This window comes from Aquarana catesbeiana, linkage group LG02, assembly GCF_042186555.1.
Source record: "Aquarana catesbeiana isolate 2022-GZ linkage group LG02, ASM4218655v1, whole genome shotgun sequence".
Taxonomy (NCBI): Eukaryota; Metazoa; Chordata; class Amphibia; order Anura; family Ranidae; genus Aquarana; species Aquarana catesbeiana.
The window spans coordinates 100,316,586-100,338,436 of record NC_133325.1 but is presented as its reverse complement, the minus strand read 5'-3'; positions in this window follow the sequence as shown (position 1 = coordinate 100,338,436).

Sequence of the window (21,851 nt, the reverse complement as noted above, 5' to 3'; positions counted from 1 at the left end):
CATTATCAGCTAGAATCTGATTGGCTTTTTTACACAACACCCACCATTTTTCTTTCTCGCAGTCCGCAGCTGAGATGTATCCGACCTGTCCGGTCAGTCCTTTCCCCAGGATCCATTGTGCCTGCTGAGATCCTTGCCATTGGCCATGGTCACTTGAAACCTATGACCAGCTCAAGGCTATCTATACTATCTATCAGTGCCTCCTCATCAGTGCACATCAGCCCCCAACAGTGCTGCCTATCAGTGCCCAAAACTACTGCCTATCAGTGCCCAACAGTGCTGCCTTCCAGTGCCCAACAGTGCTGCCTAGCAGAGCCCATCAGTGCAGCCTCATCGGCGCACATTAGTGAAGAAGATAAATGACCTGTTTGCCAAACAGAAACTAAGAAAAAAAAATTATTTTCAAATTTGTTGGACTTTTTTGCATTTGTTTAGCAAGAAAAAAAAAGCCATTGTTGATTAAACACCACCAAAAGAAATCTCTATTCGTGTGAAAAAAATTGATAAAAATTTCATATGGGTACAGTGCGGCAAAACCACGCAATTGTTATTTAAAGTGTGACAGCGTTGAAAGCTGAAAATGGTTGTAAACCCACTTTTTGGACTTCTACCTATAGGTAAGCCTCGAATACCTATAGGTAGTGGAAATATCTCCTAAACGTGCGCCGTTTAGGAGATATTTCACTTGTAGTCCGCCGAAAATTCCAACGGCGCATGCGCGGGGAAGAAACTAAACTAAGTGCCGTTTCTTCCCTAGCCTGTGCTGTTAATCATGGCTCTCCTGCATATACGCGGAAGCGATGTCACATGGCTCCGGCGAATCACAGAGCCGGAGTCCGCGGCCCGGAAGGAAGAGGGGCCAGAAGATGGATGATGCCTACACAGGGGACATTGCTGGATTCTTTTGCAGATGAGTGGCACATAATGGGCTAGTATGCGATGCATAAAGCAAAAGAGAAAGTAAAACCCATCAGGGTTTACTTCCTCTTGAAATTGGCCTGGTAAGGAAGGGGGTAAAAGTGCCCAGTAGGCAAGTAGTTAAACAACCTTTTATACATTTTTTTCAGTTTCTATTCAAAAATCTCATATATACAGAATAAGTGTAAAAGATATACAGATGTTACTTGGCAAATGCAGAACAGTGTCTGTTCAAAGTGTTTATTCTATTGCTCCAGAAGCTTCTGAAATAAAATTTGAATGTCATCAACACCATTAGGAATGAAAGCATTGGTTTTAATTAATCCTAAATGATGAAGACATATGGTATATTAATTTTGTTATCAGCAGTAGCTGGTGTTCTCAGGCTTCAGATTTTGCATATTTCAGTTCTACTATGAACCCCGTTATACATTACATAAAACCTTCTTAATTTCAAACAATAAAATGTCAGCTGTAAATAAAGCTATGAAATTTGTATTTTCTAGACAATGATAAATAATGCTGGAAGTATGAAACAAATTAAAAGAAAATAAAAGTAAATAAGCCAATACCCATCAGTCAGAGTGTTTATATATCCTGGGAAACCTAATACCTAAAGGAGATCTATGGTCACAGCTCCATACAGCCACTGTCATGTTTCACATGCTTGTGATATGCCTATAAGGGTTATATATATTCTTCTGCCCCTGGATCCTTCTCTTCCCTTAGCTGAGTTTATCCTGTATAGTTAGCTCCACCCTTTGTTCATTTTTCCCAGTAATGCATCTCTGCCTGCAGTGCCTGATGTCTCATGAAGTGGATCATATTATGATCTTTTGACCTATCCGATGCTCATTGTTGTAAGATCCTCACAGTTTATGGATTAAACTTCACAAAATCGGCATGGTGTCGTCTGCATTGAGCCACTGTCTTTTAATTCAGCTGAGATTGGATTACCAATATCTTACTGTAACTGTAAGTTACAGAGATCACATTTTCAATGCTTAGATTGGAGAGGCAGAACAGTCACAGCATACATTTTCATTTTATAACATCAGCATCATAAAGGCAATACAAAGAATATTTGACAATCCATTATAATCTTACTTGAAAAATCTTTCATGTTGTGAGTTCTGCCTGCCTGCTGGACATCTCTTTGCACAGCCTCCTGGATTCCCTGCATGCGTTGCAGCCTCTCCTCTGCTGCATACTTTCAATTTCTAAGGACCACATATCCCATGGTACCTTGCTGCCTGCAAGGAGTTATTCCTGCACTGATTCTGCCTCCTGAAACTCCTCCTCTTAGCACCTCTGATGTTCAGAAGGCATGTGTTCTATTAGATTACCGCAACTCATCAGATTGTGCAACGGAAGTGACGTTCTGACCAAAAAATACTTACTGCGCATGCGTGATGCATTCCACCATGCATTCCATGGCGCGCTATGTGTTCCACACACTTTATGACCTGACGAGTAGCGGTATTCTGATAGCACACTGTCCCTCCTGCATTGAAGACACATTCTCCTCTCACAGGCGACCCTCTCGCCCCTAGTGGTGGTTCTAGCTCCACAGTGGAATAGACACCATGCGGACATCTTAGTACACCCAGCTACGTCTTGAATTTCAGAGTAATCTTAGCAATAAAGTGAGCGTATATAAATATAGTATATTGATATCTGTGATATTGATTTATATACTCTCACATTATTGCTAAAATTACTCTGCAATTCAAGATGTAGCTAAGTAAAATGGATTTTTCACTCATTTTTATGATTCTGCATGGATAAATTCCTGACATGTCAATATACAGAAACTGTATCTTTATTCAAAAAAGGAGTACATTTTAAAATTAAAAAGCAGTCCATTAGCTCCAGTGACTTCACATAAGAGATGATGTCATCAGTTTACCGCAGGCAGGAGAGATCCTCAGTTTCCTCCAGTCACTGGTCAGACTGCAATATTTTAACTTTGTAGAAAGTCACAAGGTGAAAAGCTGCAGCATTTGTGTCAAAGATCTGTGGACACAGCCAAGAATAGCAAAGGCACCGGTATTTACATGACTGTTTCATCCATGAGCCAGTACATAAAAAATAGCTTCCACCATGCGCTTTATTGAAAACATGCATCCTTTACTGCACATGTTTATTCACAAGGCCCATGGGCCGAATCTAGCCCTCCAGGCCATTTAATGTGGACCTCACACCTCCCCTGTGGCTGTGGCAACCCCCTCATTGTTGCCCTCACCTATTTCAGCAGTCAGCAGCAAAGAGGAGGACAGAACTCCACCAGATCCTGCACTTCTCCATGCAGCCACAGAGAGGCTTGTATCTGTATCCCACCACTTCAGCCCCGGAAGATTTTACCCCCTTCCTGACCAGAGCACTTTTTACAATTTGGCACTGTGTTGTTTTTTACCCACAAATAGAGCTTTCTTTTGGTGGTATTTGATCACCTCTGCGGTTTTTATTTTTTGCACTATAAACAAAAAAAAGTGACAATTTAAAAAAAAAAAAAACAATATTTTTTACTTTTTGCTATAATAAATATCCCCCAAATTAAAAAAAAAATAGGCCTGTTACTGATTAAAATTTTCGCATTTGATTAATCGATTTTTCTAAATCGATTAATTGACTAATTTCGATGAATTATAACGCACATACAGATCCAACTACTTTTAGCTGATTTAGTACCGTTGTTGAGGCAATGGCCGAAGCCGGGGCATGGCTATGATGTCACACGTCATAAACTCAGCCTCACCATGCCCATAATCTCAGCCTTACCATGCCCATAATCGCAGCCTCACCGTGCCCATAATCGCAGCCTCACCGTTCCCATAATGCAGTCTCACCATGCCCATAATCGCAGCCTCACAGTGCCCATAATGCTGTCTCACCGTGCCCATAATGCCGTCTCACCATGCCCATAATCGCAGCCTCGCTGTGCCTATAATTGCAGCCTCACCATGCCCATAATGCTGTCTCACCGTGCCCATAATGCTGTCTCACCATGCCCATAATCGCAGCCTCGCCGTGCCTATAATCGCAGCCTCACCATGCCCATAATGCTGTCTCACCCTGCCCATAATGCTGTCTCACCATGCCCATAATCGCAGCCTCGCCGTGCCTATAATCCCAGCCTCACCATGCCCATAATGCTGTCTCACCGTGCCCATAATGCTGTCTCACTGTGCCCATAATCGCAGCCTTGCTGTGCCTATAATGGCAGCCTCACCATGCCCATAATGCAGTCTCACCGTGCCCATAATGCAGTCTCACCATGCCCATAATCGCAGCCTCACTGTAGTCAGTGCCTGTGCCTGGATTACACAGTCTGCGGGCATCTCCCGCTGTGTGTCTCGGAGCTGAGTGTGAAAACTTTGGCTGCGCTGTGAGAAAAGTCCCGCCCTCCTTCTAGATCAGCTTGTGTAATAGACAGAACACTGCGTCTATCACACGAGCTGATCTAGGAGGGGGGCGGGACTTTTCTCACAGCACAGCCAAAGTTTTCACACTCAGCTCGGAGACACACAGCGGGAGATGCCCGCAGACTGTGTATGACATATAGTGGAGGAGGAGGGAGTGGAGTGCTGCGCTGCAGCCACAGCTTGGCCCAAAGCGGCCCCAGGGCACACAGCCTACCGATCAAAAAAATTTTGATCGATCAAAAAAATTAACGATTAATCAAGGAATTAATTGTTAATTTCCTCAGCCCTAAAAAGAAAAAAAATCCTTCATCAATTTAGGCCAATATGTATTCTTCTACATATTTTTGGTAAAAAAAATCATAAGCGTATATTGATTGGTTTGCGCAAAAGTTATAGCGTCTACAAACTATTGGTAACATTTATGGCATTTTTATGGCGTTTTTATTATTATTATTTTTTTTACTAGTAATGGCAGTGATCTGCGATTTTTATCAGTATTACAACACTGCGACGGACAGATCGGAAACTTTTGACACATTTTTGGGACCATTGACATTTATAGAGCAATCAGTGCTATAAATATGTACTGATCTTTATTACAAAAATATATGTATATATATAAAAATAGACACTAAAATATGACAAACAACAACACCCTCAACTAGACAAGGTCAACAAATACAGAATTTACAAACAAGGAGGCATGGATTCTGTCAATATGTTGTAAAACAATCCATTGTAAAATGTATACGTGTATCAGGAAATAGGGTCCATGAACTCCTCCAAGCTTGTATAATCAACGTGTTTCACATTAAATTGCTTCCTCAGGACAAAAATCGGTAGGTGCTGATAAATATATAAGTTATTTGTATAACATAGGTATTAGATAAGCATATTCATATATATATTTATCTTGGAAGAATTCCTAACATAGATAGCATATATAGCAACATAACAAACACCATATATGCTTTCCTGAACATTTTTCCTACATCAGGCTAGAAATCCACAGGCTGTCAGCGTTTGCAAACCCAAGCCCTGTTTGGATTTGCAAACGCCGGCAGCCTGTTGATTTCTAGCCTGTTGTAGGAACATTTTTTAGTCTTGCAATCCTTCTTGTGTGGCATCGCCCCTATCTGATGTTCAGGGTCAATCAGGCAAGGACATATGATGTGTGTTATCTTGTTATACAACATATTGACAGAATCCCTGCCTCCTTGTTTGTAAATTGGTTATCTGTTGACCTTGTCTAGTTGAGGGTGTTGTTTGTCATATTTTAGCTTCTATTTTTCTCTTTGTATTTTTCTATTTTTGTAATAAAGACATTTATATTTTTGCATATATCCTTTCTGCCTCATGTTGTGCCTACAAAAGTCCTTTTTTCTTTGAGAAGGTTTTTACTTGTCTAAATCCTGAAAAGGGGAGAGACACATACTGAGAAGATATAAAGTGCTGCACACCCCGATTAATGTCAAAAAGAAAAAGAAGGTATCCCCCGTGGGGTTTTAAAGCAGCAAAAAATTATGAAAATAATAGGTTGTTACTTGAAAGAGTTTTTTTATTAATGGAACTTAACCATAATGGTTAAAATAGGAGCTGTGCTACAGGAGATAACACAAATGAAGCTGGCACAAGTATTATACAATGATCAAGCGCTAAAATAGGATGATAATCCTGACGCGTTTCGACCCCGTTGGGTCATCTTCAGAGGATTGAGGCGCTGTGACAAAATTTGCGTATTAGAGTTCATGGATGTGACCATAAAAATACAATATAATATATATATGTTTAACAGTATAATTACCAATCACATTGTGTTTGAGCAATTTCTCCTGAGCTTGTAGTTCTCCGACGTCTCCCCCACCGGGTCCCGACAGGAGTCCCCGGCCGTCCACCACGTCAACAGGGGAAAAGGGGGGGTTAATCGTCCATGCGTGTCTTACAAGGAGTCACACCAAGTGGATATCTCCCAAAACTGGGGAGGAGCATAGGGGCAAGCGAGCGAGACCTGCAGCCAAAGCATCAAACAACAGACAACTGTACCATCAGTGCGTTCGGTTTAGCACGGATAGAGATATATGTATCATGTGTCATTTTTTGAAAAAAAGAGATAACTCTGTAATTTATTTAATTAAATATTTGTTGGATGTTGTCTGTACTTGGGGTCAGCGATGTATGAATATTCCTATAGTGATGGTAGTAACAAAAGGGGGGGAGGGGAAGGGGTTGACAAGGGTAAGTAGGACTGCATATAGATATCAGTATATCAGAGTATGTAATAGGTAAATAGTAGTGTCTATGTGTTGGCCAACACATAGACACTACTATTTACCTATTACATACTCTGATATACTGATATCTATATGCAGTCCTACTTACCCTTGTCAACCCCTTCCCCTCCCCCCCTTTTGTTACTACCATCACTATAGGAATATTCATACATCGCTGACCCCAAGTACAGACAACATCCAACAAATATTTAATTAAATAAATTACAGAGTTATCTCTTTTTTTCAAAAAATGACACATGATACATATATCTCTATCCGTGCTAAACCGAACGCACTGATGGTACAGTTGTCTGTTGTTTGATGCTTTGGCTGCAGGTCTCGCTCGCTTGCCCCTATGCTCCTCCCCAGTTTTGGGAGATATCCACTTGGTGTGACTCCTTGTAAGACACGCATGGACGATTAACCCCCCCTTTTCCCCTGTTGACGTGGTGGACGGCCGGGGACTCCTGTCGGGACCCGGTGGGGGAGACGTCGGAGAACTACAAGCTCAGGAGAAATTGCTCAAACACAATGTGATTGGTAATTATACTGTTAAACATATATATATTATATTGTATTTTTATGGTCACATCCATGAACTCTAATACGCAAATTTTGTCACAGCGCCTCAATCCTCTGAAGATGACCCAACGGGGTCGAAACGCGTCAGGATTATCATCCTATTTTAGCGCTTGATCATTGTATAATACTTGTGCCAGCTTCATTTGTGTTATCTCCTGTAGCACAGCTCCTATTTTAACCATTATGGTTAAGTTCCATTAATAAAAAAACTCTTTCAAGTAACAACCTATTATTTTCATAATTTTTTGCTGCTTTAAAACCCCACGGGGGATACCTTCTTTTTCTTTTTGACTTGTCTAAATCCTTTTCATATAACTATGGATGTTGGGCATGTTGGGGGTCCTCCCTTCTTATACACAGGGAGGCAGAACGGGGATCTGCCTATGTAAACAAGGCGGATCCCCATTCTGACGGGGGACAACATTGAGATCTGCTGTTCCTAGTAATCAGGAACAGCGATTTCTGTGTTGTCTCAGTGAGCCCATCCCCCACACACAGTTAGAACCCCTTGATCGCCAGCTAGTGTTAACCCCTTCCCTGCCTGTGTCATTTATACATTGATCAGTGCATTTTTTTAACACTTATTGTCACTGGTCCCCAAAAAGTGTCACTTGGGGTCAGATTTGTTGGCCGCAATGTCGCAGTCCTGCTAAAAATCACAGATCGCCACCATTACTAGTAAAAACATTTAAAAAAAAAATAAAAGTCCATAAATCTATCCCTTATTTTGTAGACGCTATAAATTTTGCGCAAACCAATCAATAAACGCTTATTGCAACTTTTTTTTAACCAAAAATATGTAGCAGAATAAATATAGGCCTAAACTGATGAATACATTTGTTTTTTTTATATATTTTTGGGGGGATATGTATTATAGCAGAAATTAAAAAATATTGTTTTTTTTTTTTTTTTTTTTAATTGTTGGTCTTTTTTGGTTTATAGCGCAAAACATAAAAACCGCAGAGGTGATCAAATACCACCAAAAGAAAGCTCTATTTGTGGAAAAAAAGGACATCATTTTGTTTGGGTACAACGTCGCACGACCACGCATTTGTTAGTTAAAGCGACGCAGTGCATTATCGCAAAAAATGGACTGGTCATTAAGGGGGTAAAACCTTCCGGGGCTGAAGTGGTTAAAGAAGCATTCCAGCTTTTCCTCCCCAAAATAGCAAATGCATTGTGTATGTAAATGAATCACAATCCTACTGTCAGTTTGTGTGTAACATACCTCCTTTAGCTTTAGAAATTGTTTCAATTTTTTTTACATATTTGAATAAAACCAAAATTTTATAGCTCTGATCAATTTGACCACTTAGTTGTTTTTACAATAGATCTTTGCGCATTTCGCATTTCTGCTTCCTCAGGACCTTATTTTCTTCACTATAGAGAGATCCTGTTTAAGAAAAAGAGAAATAACATATTTCAATTAGATGAGACAATGCAACATGTCAATTTTGCAAATAAATCCTCATATAAATATACATAGAGATAAAGTGTACATAGGGGACCACTCACATATAGATGGGAGCCCTCAAAAACAATGGCGTTCCATGTGTCATCTGGACGCAACCCAACAGACAATGTCCTCTACAAATAGGTAGCTGAATAAAAACAAGAAAAAGTAGGAAAAAAATTGATCAGGTAGCTTTATGCTGAAAAATAATTGTAACGGGCACCTACTTTTAGGTAGGTGACCCTTTTTGCTAGCTTTCTATGTCTGGTAAATTTAGACAGGCTTATGTTATTACAGCAGGCCTGTTGTTGTTATTTACCATTTGAGTGGCAGGTAGTTTATGTGATAGTCTCGACCAATCATTGATTTGCTTGGTAATGCACAGGACTCTCATATAAAAAGGGGGTCACGTGGTATCCGGGGGGTTGGTGTCCAGTCCTGCTCTGAGGAGCGAGAGAACCAGCCTGGTTCCCGGAGGGGGAGGGGGAGGTTTTTCCCCTCCGGGAAGCCACTGGAGCTTCACCTTTGCGGGAAGGGTGAAGAACCGGTCCTCATGGAGGAACAGACGACATCTTACAGCATGTAGTCACTGATGTCATTGGCCGCCCCTGCGGGGAGGGGAATGGGCCACAAAGGAGAAGAGGAACTAGGAGAAGAGGAACTAGGAGAAGAGGAACTAGGAGAAGAGGAACTAGGAGAAGAGGAACTAGGAATAGAAGTAGAGTCAAGCGGAAGGAAACTGGGTGATTGATCGCTTAGGAGCAGCACACGGGCTATTGATCAAGTGAGTGAAAAGCCCAAGGGAGAGGTACAGTCCAGAGGCTGAGGGATGTTGGTACATAAGTCAGCAAGACAGGTGGTTGTGGCCTGTGACTTTGGGTTCAGCATTGCCCCTGGGATTCCAATCAGTCAAGCGGGAGAGGTCATTCAGAGTGACTCTTATCATTTATTCTGGGTCAGAAATCTAATTCCCTCTTCCCTGATAAAGTAATCATCCAGTTTTAAATTGCTGTCTCCCGCGATGCTGTGAGTCTTTGCAAGTGAAGCAAAGGAAAAGATCAGAAATCAACCAAAGAGCATCTCAAAGACAGTCCTTCTCCCATCCCAAGAAAGAAAAAGCATTAAGGACTGTGACTTTTAAATCTATGAGCTGCAAGAGTTGAGTGGTAAACGTGAATTACGGATATAACAATTATTTAGCCGCTCCTTCAGGGTAAGCGCTGCATAATAATAGACACAGGGTTGGTAAGCTACTGTGGGGGGGACAGAGGGTGCTATGTACTACAATATCTGTAGCTATATAATACTAATTGGGAGTGGGAGTCCACGGGAAGAGAAAAAGAGAGAGTCATTCACTACTCTCGATATGTAGTGGGAGGTAGAATCACTGGTTTCTCAGCGTGACCCCTAACAAATCTGAACAGAGTACACAATCAGTATTCCAAATACTGGATCAGCCTTACTAAAGTTCCCACCATCAAAAATAAGTAGATATACAAGGATATACCTCAGCAACATTAGAGAAGATGGTCAGTAGTAGTATAGAAATCAGGGCACTGGTGTCCCCTTTAAGGTATTTAAATGAATGGAATCTAGATATACAAAGAATAATAATATGTACTCAAATAATTCTTTGAGTACATATTATTATTATGGCATGGACCATAGGGTGAGTACATGGATTGAAAAATGGCTACAAGGGTGAGTTCAGAGGGTGGTGATAAATGTAGAGTACTCAGAATGGTCAGGCTTGGGTAGTTGGGTCCCCCAGGGTTCTGTGCTGGGACCAATCCTATTTAATTGTTCACAAACAACCTGGAGGATGGGGTAAACAGTTTAATCTCTGTATTTGTGGACAATACTAAGCTAAGCAGGGCAAAAACTTCTCGGCAGGATGTGGAAACCTTGCAAAAAGATCTGAACAAATTGATGGGGTGGGCAACTACATGGCAAATGAGGTTCAATGTAGAAAAATGTAAAATAATGCAATTGGGTGGCAAAAATATGAATGCAATCTATACACTGGGGGAGAACCTAGGATGGAAAAGGACCTGGGGGTCCTAGTAGATGATAGGCTCACCAATGGCATGCAATGCCAAGCTGCTGCTAACAAAGCAAACAGAATATTGGCATACATTAAAAAGGGGATCAACTCCAGAGATAAAACGATAATTCTCCCGCTCTACAAGACTCTGGTCCGGCCGCACCTAGAGTATGCTGTTCAGTTCTGGGAACCAGTCCTCAGGAAGGGTGTACTGGAAATGGAGCGAGTACAAAGAAGGGCAACAAAGCTAATAAAGGGTCTGGAGGATGTTAGTTATGAGGAAAGGTTGTGAGCACTGAACTTATTCTCTCTGAAGAAGAGACACTTGAGAGGGGATATAATTTCAATTTACAAATACCGTACTGGTGACCCCACAATAGGGATAAAATGTTTTTGCAGAAGGGAGTTTAACAAGACACGTGGCCACTCATTAAAATTAGAAGAAAAACCTTAAACTACATAGCGGGTACTTTACTGTAAGAGCGACAAGGGTGTGTAATTCCCTTCCATAGGCGGTGGTATCAGCAGGGAGCATCGATAGTTTCAAAAAAGTATTAGATAAGCACCTGAACAATCACAACATACAGAGATATACAATGTAATACTTACATATAATCACACACATAGGTTGGACTTGTATTTTTCAACCTCACTTTCTATGTAACTACCCGATCAATTTTCTTCCTACTTTTTCTTGTTTTTATTTGTCTACTTATTTGTAGAGGACATTGTCTGTTGGGTTGCGTCCAGATGACACATGACACGCCATTGTTTTTGAGGGCTCCCTTCTATATGTGAGTGGTCCCCTATGTACACTTTATCTCTATGTATATTTATGTGGGGATTTATTTGCAAAATTGACATGCTGCATTGTCTCATCTAATTAAAATATGTTATTTCCCTTTTTCTTAAACAGGATCTCTGTCTATAGTCAAGAAAATAAGGTCCTGAGGAAGCACAAATGCGAAACAAGCCAACCTCTGGACCTATTAGTAACAGAGATCTATTGTAAAAACAACTAAGTGGTCAAATTGATCAGAGCTATATACCATATTTATCAGCGTATAACACGCGCCGGCGTATAACACGCACCCCAAGTTTAGGAGGGAATTTTAAGGAAAAAAACTTTTAGGAGGGAAGTTTAAGGAAAAAACTTACATTTAAATGCCCATCAATGCAGCGTTATCGAGTCCATCTGCAGCCTTGTCAGTGCAGCCTTGCCCCAGTGTCCAGTGCAGCCTTGTCAGTGCAGCTTTGCCCCAGTGCAGCCTTGTCAGTGCAGCCTTGTCAGTGCAGCTTTGCCCCAGTGCAGAATTGTCAGTGCAGCTTTGCCCCAGTGCAGCCTTGCCCCAGTGCAGCCTTGTCCCCAGTGGTCAGTGCAGCCTTGTCCCCAGTGGTCAGTGCAGCCTTGTCCCCAGTGTACATTTTATGATCGCCGCCGACATACACAAGTTTAGTTTGTATTTTTAAATATGGCGCCGCCACAGCTGAACGAGCGCTGCCGAGAACACAGTGACTGGGCGGAGCCGAGATACACATAGCCGAGGGTTCTCGGCTCTTCTCGGCGCCGTTCACAGTCACGCCCAGTCCCTATGATGGACATAACACAGGTCCAATGGCGGGACTGGGCGGGACTGTGAACGGCACCGAGAAGAGCCGAGAACCCTCGGCTATGTGTATCTCGGCTCCACCCAGTCACTGTGTTCTCGGCGGCGAGTCCCTCCGAACTCCGCGGCGCCATATTTAAAAATACACGCTATGTGAATGTCGGCGGCGATCGCTCCGATAGATCACAAAATAGCGGGGATCGGCGTATAACACGCACCCACGATTTTCCCCTGATTTTAAGGGGAAAAAAGTGCGTGTTATATGCCGATAAATACGGTAATTTAGGTTTAATTAAAATATGTAAACATTTTTTAAACAATTTTTTGTAATAAAAAAACTTTGTACTATTATGTAGCAACTGTCCTTTTCTGGTACCAGTAAAGTCTGCTCAGTTTGTCCAATTTCTAAAACAATTTTCATATGGATGAGGTACCCCCTTAGCGTATACAATTCTTCTATATACCTCTTTTAGCTGTATACAGTAGGTTTATGTGTCTGTGGTGTCACTCCTCCTTCTGGCTGCATTTCTAAGTGATCTCTCTTCCTGCTTCCTTCCTTTACCAGTCTTGATATTACATGTCCCATGATCCTTCGAGCCTCTGTAGTTTCAGGGCGGGCTATGGGAGTCACTTGTACAGTTCTGGGAGTTGATGTGGATGGGTCCTAGGGTTACTGTGGGCCTTCATATGGGTGGGGAAAGGTGTAAACGTGTCATACCTCCTCCTGTGTCATTCCTGTCTTGTAGCATACCGAAGAATAACAGCTTACTGCAAGACTCCAAAGGAAGGGCTATGGGAGGTTATTATGAAGGGGTTTCCTTCATATATAAATTTATCATTTCAAAGAGAGCAGGTCTCTGGGAGGGCAGGATCTGAGGGGTGGGACTCTCCCTGTTCACAATGGTCAGCATATTTTACTGGGCAGGATTGAATTGTAATTTTGATTCATTCAAACCTGCCCAGCAGCACATCTAGCCTTCAAAACAGGCTGTGTATAAATGTGTTCCCTTCTTAAGTAATACTGTGCTCTGTGAGGAGGGATTTGGGAGGTTTGGACTCTTCCTGTAGGTGTGACTGGGCAGGACTGAATGCTAATTAGGATGTATTCAATCATCCACCCCCCATCAGAGCTGTGAAGGAAGTGACATCATTTCCAGAGTCTGAAAGACTAAAGAGGCGAGTGTTATAGACTCTAGCTGTTGCAGGAAGAGGCTGTGGAAGGGGCAGAGTCTATCAGCAGGTTATACAGAGTGTCACGTGATACAAAGCCACAACTGAACCCAGAATATAAGGGGATCTGCAGACAACAGAGCAACATAGTACAGAGGTATGATCTATGGTGGGACTAATCATTCCATTGTGTTCTAGTGAAAAGAAAGTTGGAGTTCAGCTTTAAAGAGGAACTGCAGTCTGCTCACATAACTTGTAATAAAAACATATTTGCCATTCTGAAGCTTCCCTCCAACTACTCTGCATATTATTTTATATATACTGTGATTCTGTACTTGCCAAATATGCTGCAGAAATCTCCCTCCACTAAGTCTGGCTACGTCCATTTTACCTGTGAGTAGCTGAAGCTGCTGCCTGTTCACTTCCTGGATTTACACAGACACACAGAGGCACACCTCCAGCTCTTCAGCTCTCATTGGTCCTCTAATGACTCATCCCCCCTCCCTTCCTGGCAAACTCTTACGAGAGAGATGTGCATGATGTCATAAGCCTAGACTTTTTACCAGACAAGAAACAGGAAGTGGGCTGTATAAAGTATTTACTGGCAGAAAAAAAAATGTTTTACTATCCAAAGTTAAAGTGGAGGTCCACCACAAAAAAAAATTGCATCAAAAAATCCCTAAAAAATAGGAGGAAAAAAAAATGTTTTAACTCACCTGAAATGGCTGTTGCTAGGCAGTCTTCCTAATCTGCCTCTTCCTACTCCGCGGTGATGTTCGGTCTTCTCCTCCCCGCGTTGTCTTCTGGGGAATGGGGCGCGGTGTGTTATGGGAACTGTGTGTGTCCCACAAAACATTGCGTCCCATTCACAAAGCGCTGCGCGACTCGCGCATGCGCAGTAGGAAACGGGCAGTGAAGCCGTAAGGCTCCACTAACTGTTTCCCTTAGTTAGGATGGCGGTGCCGGGACCCGAGAGCCGAGGGACGGGTCGGCCTCAGGGGGCCAAAATCGCGGGCACCCAGGACAGGTAAGTGTGCTTATTTAAAGTCAGCAGCTACAGTGTTTGTAGGTGCTGACTTTTACATTTTTTTATTCCCGGCCGGAACCCTCCTTTAAAACAACAAGGGCAAAGGATTTAATAGATGGAAAGATGAAAAAATGACTGAAGGTTGATTTAAGTTTCAGCCTTGCTCCTGCATTCCTGATACTTATACTGACCCTGTTAGACCCCTTTCACACTGAGGAGCTTTGCAGGCGCTATAGCGTTAAAAATAGCACCTGCAATGCGCCCTGAAACAGCAGCTCCATTCACTCCAGTGTGAAAGCCCAAGAGCTTCCACACTGGAGCGGTGCGCTGAAAAAGTCCTGCCAGCAGCTTCCTTGGAACGCATTAGGAGCGGTGAACTCACCGCTCCTAAAGCGCCCCTGCCCATTGAAATCAACCAGCGGAGCTTTGCCGGCGGTTTTAACCATTTTTCGGCCACTAGCGGGGGTTAAAAGTGCCCCACTAGTGGCCGATTGGCACCGCAAAAACGATGGTAAAGCGCCGCTAAAAATAGCGGCGTTTTACCGCTGACGCCCGGGGCAGCTCAGTGTGAAAGGGCTCTTAGTGATCTGGCATCCAACTCAACTGTTTTTGAATGACTTTTGTCTGCTTATGTTTGCTCATTTACCGACCTTGGCCTGGACTTCTGACTAGTGATGGGACGAACACCCCCAAGTTCAGTTCGACACCAGAACTCACGAACTGGGAAAAATTTCGGACCAGAACCCTATTCAAGTCTATGGGACCCGAACTTGAAAAATTAAGAGTCCCCATTTTTAAGGCTTAAATGCAAGTTATTGACCATAAAAAGGGTATGGGGGCCTGGGTATTGCCCTGGGGGGGGGGACATGTACCAATGCAAAAATAATTTACATTTTTTATTAAATGAGTGATTTTAATGATGCTTAAAGTGAAACAATAAAAATGAAAAATCCCTGTAGATATAGTGCCTGGGGTTTCCCTAATCTGCCTGTAAAGTGGCCCATCTGTTCCATGTATAAAATCTGCTGCAGCAAAACTGACATACAGTATATAAAGAAAAAAAAAATAACATTAAGGCTACTTTCACACTGAGGTGCTTTGCAGGCGCTATATAGCGCTAAAAATAGCTCCTGCAAAGCGCCCTGAAAGAGTTGCTCAATTCATTCCAATGTGAAAGCCCGAGGGCTTTCACACTGGAGCGGTGCGCTTGTAGGATGATCAAAAAAGTCCTGCAAGCCGCATCTTTGCAGCGCTATAGAAGCGGTGTATTCACTGCTCCTAAAGCTCCCCTTCCCATTGAAAACAATGGGGCAGCGCCGCAAACCTGCGGGCAAAGCACTGCTGCAGCGGCTCTTTGCGGGCAGTTTTAACCCTTTTTCGGATGCTAGTGGGGGTTAAAACCGCCCCGCAAGCAGCCGTATAGTGCCGCCGAAACGACGGTAAAACGGCACTAAAAATAGCGCCGCTTTACCGCTGGCGCCCACCCGCCCCAGTGTGAAAGTAGCCTTAAATTGATTTTCCCTGCAAGCCTAATTTTGAAAACAAAGGCTTGGGGAGCCAGTTTGTATGATGAGGCTTCTGAGTGCACAGTTTAGTGCACTCAGAACAAGATTAGAGATTTTTTGGATAAATTCTGGTGTGGCAGATTTGGATGGAAATAACAAAGTTTTGCACCACACTGACCTTATGTAAAAAAGCCAAATTATAATACACTCAGGCCAAGATTAATGATTTTTTTAAAATAAAGTCTGGCATCTCTTTTGCAGATTTTGGATTGAAGTAACAGGTACAGAAAAATTGGGCATTGGGTGGTGGCTTCACAAAATATCCCTTCACAGCGCACAGTGCATTGCTGGTCGCTCGGCGGGCAAACATTTTCACATTTTCACACTGTGCATAGCACACCCCTAAACCCTCACGTCATCAACCCTACATTCTGTACACACCCCTGAACTCTGCACTCTGTGCATAGGGCACCCCTGAAACTGCACACTGTACGTAGCACACCCGTAAACTCTGCACTCTGTATATAGGGCACCCCTGAATGTACATAGCTCACACCTGAACTACATAGCACTCTGTACATAGCGCACCCCTGAACTCTGTACATAACACACTCCTGGTATTTATTGCTCCCACTGTTGCAGCGCAATTTGGCCACACCCACTACTCGATGCAGTTTGGAGGGGGAGTAGGATTGATCCCTTGACTTATTCTCTGAGAAAAAAAAGCCTGGATAAATTTATATAGTCTTACAGATACAACTTACACTTTAAGGCTTGGGTTCTCCGCATCCAATTCACAATGGCAGTAGATTTTGACCGGCTCTCTATGGAGCCGGTTCATATATCTCTGCTGCGGCTCCGGAGTGAATTTGCACAGGAGCCCTGTGCATCTTTTGGCCTGTTTCAGGTCCGAATTCAGCCAAAAATTCGGACCCGTAAGGGGGAATGAGGACGCACTGGACTCCTGCTGTGAGCTGCATGCAAAGATAGTGTGAAACCCAGCCTGAAGGCAACCATAATGCTAATGCAGCTCTTAATGAAATTGAGTTTGAGACCTTTGCTCTAGAGGGTGTCATTGAGCCAATCTATACCCCATCAAGAGAGCTGAGGGGTGGGAGGTAGGATTGGTGAGGCATTTATGATATTTCAGTGGGCCCTTCTCTCAACGGCAGTTTTCTAACTAAATCAATATTCCCGGATAACCATGCTTTACACTCCAACAACCAACACAATTTTGAAAAGACTTCACAATTTGATAGACATCAAGCATGATATTGATCTTATGCTCATTCTCCTTAGGAGATGCAATGTGCCCAATCTGCCTGCTGTACATTATGATGTAGGCATTTCTGACATCAAACTGTTACTTTTTTATACATTTGAGTAGACACTTGTTATGACTGTAATTTTATCATATAAGGATTTATGGAATATGAATTGTTTTTGAGAGCTGGGTTGTATAAAAAAGTAATATGGGCACTCAAATTGGTGATACTTAAACCGCTCAGCTAAAGCAATTGCAACATGTATTAAGAGCCTAGTTATGGAGGTTTACAATGGATATTAACCACTTCAATAAATAAAAGACCAAGTAATATTTCAGTGTCTACTTACCAGTAGGGCATCATTAAAAGTCTCTGTCTCTGAAGGTTTATAACCACAAATTATAGTCAGGATACATTAGAGTCTGTGGAGTGTCCTGTTAGAGGTCGTATGAGATGGCAGTTTTTCGACAGGGCTTAATGAGAAGGTTTTTGAGGCTCACAGACCCTCCAAGTACTGTTCATTCAACCTTATCTGTTTGAGTTGAATAAACACATCAGGCTCACAGACCCTCCAAGTACTGTTCATTCAACCTTTTCTGTTTGAGTTGAATAAACACATTTACTTGCTTGAATCCTGTGACACATATTCATTATTCTCTGTTCAAGCTTGAGAATGAAGGTCACCTCAAGAACAAAGACATAAAGCACCTGGAGTGCTGTGAAAATGGACATGGATAAATTGCATTGTATATTAAAGGAGAAGTTTAAAGTGGAAGTAAACCTGATTCATGAAATCTGACCTGGGCACATATATCTGCAGTGATTTCTTCTCTATCTCCAAAGCCCTAACTAAGTCCTGTGTCTTTCTGCTGCTTCATTCCTCTGTTATCAGCATGAAAACTTTTGACACGGGAGATAAAAGCAGCTGAAAATTTGTGTTGGGCGTTTGCAGGGCTTTTTTTCTCAAACAATAGGTGTTGGAACTTAACCACGCCCCACAAAACCCCTCCCCTACACACACCCTCCAAATCACATCAAATAGTGGGTGTGTTCAGTCAAATTTCACGAAATCAGTAGGAGGGTCTTAAAGGGGCATTAAATACCAGGATTGCATTACATACAGAGTGCAGAGCTGTCACTTGTAAACACAGAAACCAGACTTCTGTGTTTACACGTGATTGTGGTGAGCAGGCACCAAAGGGTCTGAGCCAGAGGTGGTGGAACTGAGTTCCACCAAGTTCCCCCTGAAAAAAAGCCCTGGGCGTTTGCCATGAATAGATTAGCAGAGAGCTGATCTATTCACAGCACAGCTCTGCACATTCCTTCCTTCCTCTGCCTTTGTAGAGGCGGGGGGTGCCTTTCCTCCAATCAGTTGTCACACAATGTATGCCAAGACTCCCCTCCCACTGCTGAAAAATTCTAACACAATGTTCACTTTCTAAAGAATATAGAAAGCTGAAGACAGCAGATATGCATGTAAAACTTATTTAGGGGGATTTGTTTCATCCCTGTGTATCATCTGAGGCTGTTCACTTCACTGGGAGAGAATTTACATCTACTTTAAAGAAGCATGGTAAATAGAGTTTTAGGCTGCCCATAGATGGGTCATTTTTTTTGATCAGTCAGCTGGCCCATCCACACAAGCAAGGTGGATTCAGAATCCTCAATACTGTGACTCTGTATTCTGATGGCAGGACTCTTTCATTGTCAGAATATACTTATCAGCGCTACAGCCGATTGGCTGCAATCACGCTGAACCTTGGACAACCTAGGAAGGGTCTTGGGATCTCCGTATGTTGCTGGAACTCGTGCATCTGTGGCATGCTGTACCGGGTACTCGGCAATGGTATCTGGTTTGCAATCAAACTTGGGGGCCGTTTTGAGTATAGTAACAATTGTTGAAAGGACCCACTGATCTCATCGGCTGTCTTCAAATGTTTTAGTCACACACACCATCGGAATGGTGCTAGCAGGCAGCTACACTTTTGTATTAGGCCCCAGAGAAACCTCATCATCCTCCCTTTCACTCATAGGCTCTTCATCGCTCTCTGTCCATTTCCCCGTCCAGGACAGAGTGTCTGAGAACAGTTCTGAGCTGTTTGAGGGAACCTCTGACTGGGATAGAGTGGAGCACTCTTTGGCCGGGAGATAGCTGTGCTTGGAGATAGCTGCTCTCACAACTTTCTCTCTCTTACTGGCCACTGGTATTACCTCTCCCATTGGCACACTGCATTCAATCTTGGTATCTCTTGATATCACTCCCAGCTGGGACAGCGACATTCTTTCCCCAATCTGCCTGCACTATCCTCGGAGGTTGGGTTGGGAGCGATAACCTCGAACAACTGTTACCCACAACATCCGCAGACGATCCAAGGCCTCAACTGCGTGGTCAGGCCGGAACATCATTCACAGATCAGTCCTAGAGCCTCATAGCCTCCAGCGGTATACAGGGCAATCTTACCCCTTGTGGTGTACCACACTCCGGTTTCTGTCACCATGCCTTTGGATTTGCTTAGGCCAAATCCGATATCCAGAACTTTTATCCGCCATCATGCTTCCAAACTGCACCATCTCCTTCTCTAACCCAAAAGCAGACGCACGTGGCAGCATTTCCTTTGCAGAGTGGGGGCTCCTCGCCCTGCCAACGGATTGGTGCAAATGTTTTTAGGGAACTGTGGCGCCTGCCTTCTTCTTACTGCGGCGCGCCAAAACTTTTGGAGTCTGTATTAACCCTCACATCGCTGGCGGGGAGTGTCAAAAGACCAGGCTGATCCCTTCCCGAGCAATGAAACTTGTTGGTACTTCCCCACATTGATAGTACACACGACAACACAGTCTATAAGAAGGATAAAGGTTACTTGCCACCTTCCCATGGAGCCAGATGGAGTCCTAATGAAGCTGAAGCCGGTTGCTATGGGCAACAGCTGCAAAGACAATGCCTTAGCCCTAAGTTGGGCGCCAAATGTAGCAAGGTCTCCAACCTCCTTCAGTCTAATGAGGACCTCCAGGGCTAGAGGTAGCTGACATCCTTCTGTATATGGTGGGCTGGGCTTCTTGAATGTAAAAGAGATATTTATTTCTCTTACAATCTTTTATGGGGGGAAAGGGTTAGGGCCAGGACACCCTAAGTAGTTGCAAGTTCAATTGGCAGACTCCGAGACTTTAATAGGAGGACAGCCGTGCAGGAAAAGGCCTCCAGCAAGAAGCCACATCTGCATGTGCAGGAATGCTGTCTCCACTGGCAACAGTCTTTAAAAGTTCCTAACACAAAGCGCAGCAGTTCTTTCACCTTCACTACAACTTCTCCTTGTAGTTCTTCTGCACGCTGAGCTCCCGGTCTCTCACTATACTCTCTGATTCACTGACTCGGAATCTCTAAGATTAGGGAGCTTCTCTAATCTTCACAGTGGTATCTTCCTCAAGCGTCACCCCTGCTTCCCTGCTGGGTCCCTAGATTGGCACTCCTTCTCAAGCTTCACCCCACTGGCCTGCTTGGTTCCTGGCTTGACACATAAGGCTGCTCTGCAAGTGTCACCTCCGCTGGCTAGGTCCCTGACTTGATCACCGCCTGAAGTTTCCCAATTCTCCACCGTGCCTGTTTGGTGAGAATGCTGCTCCGGTACTTGCTTCAGTTACTCACTGTGATCCCTGGTAATAAGGTGGTTGGTCCCTTAGTGGCGACAGCTTCCCTTCTACCTCTGACCACTGACAGGTTCTCCGGCCAGCAGAACCGTCACTTTTGGTTGGACTGCAAGCCACAATCCCAACCCTGGGCTGCTCTCTTGCTTCTGTTCTGGATAGGTCCTCACACAGTCTAGCAGCCAGACTCCCCCAGGATAGACCCAATCTTCGGCCTAGCAGCCTGGGGCACATGACACACGTCCACCCAGATAGATGTTCAGGTGGCACAATATATAGGTTTCCCCAGCAGGCCAAGGGATTCAAGCAAGAAAACCCCTGCCCATTGGCTGATACCCCATATACCCATAACCTGACCTTGGGTTGCCTTTCCCATATCTAATACCACCTAGTGGTAGAAGAGAAAAGTGCAACAAGGCCAAATTTAGGGAGAAATCAATGGATCTCTAACAATCAACCAGGATAACTACTCATAACAAGTAAATTTGTGAGGAGCATCCCTGCCTAAACTCCAGGGTGCTACATTAGTCAGGTATTCTATCACTGGGTTTTTTTGGTTGACTTACAGTATATGTCCATGTTTGTTGAGTGCTGCTGTTTGTAAGGATTTTGTTTCACTGTAATTAAATCTCACTTAAACCATACACAGTCTGGTCTCGGTTTCCTGAGTGTAGCCACGCAGATCTGGCCATTCCTGCTGTTGCTTTCTGACATCTGCTTTATGTGCCTCCTCCACCGGTTTTCCCCTTCTCATCAGCTTTAGGCTGATGCATATAGGGCCATTATATTTACATTCAGTTAAATGACAGACAAAATTAAAGAGCAGCCAATCCACAGTTCAGTAAGTGTCTCTGTCATTCTAACTTGTAACAATTGAAAAGTTCTGGAACTACAGCCAATAGGGAAACATCTGGCACTATCACATGATAGTATTAGGACACCGGCA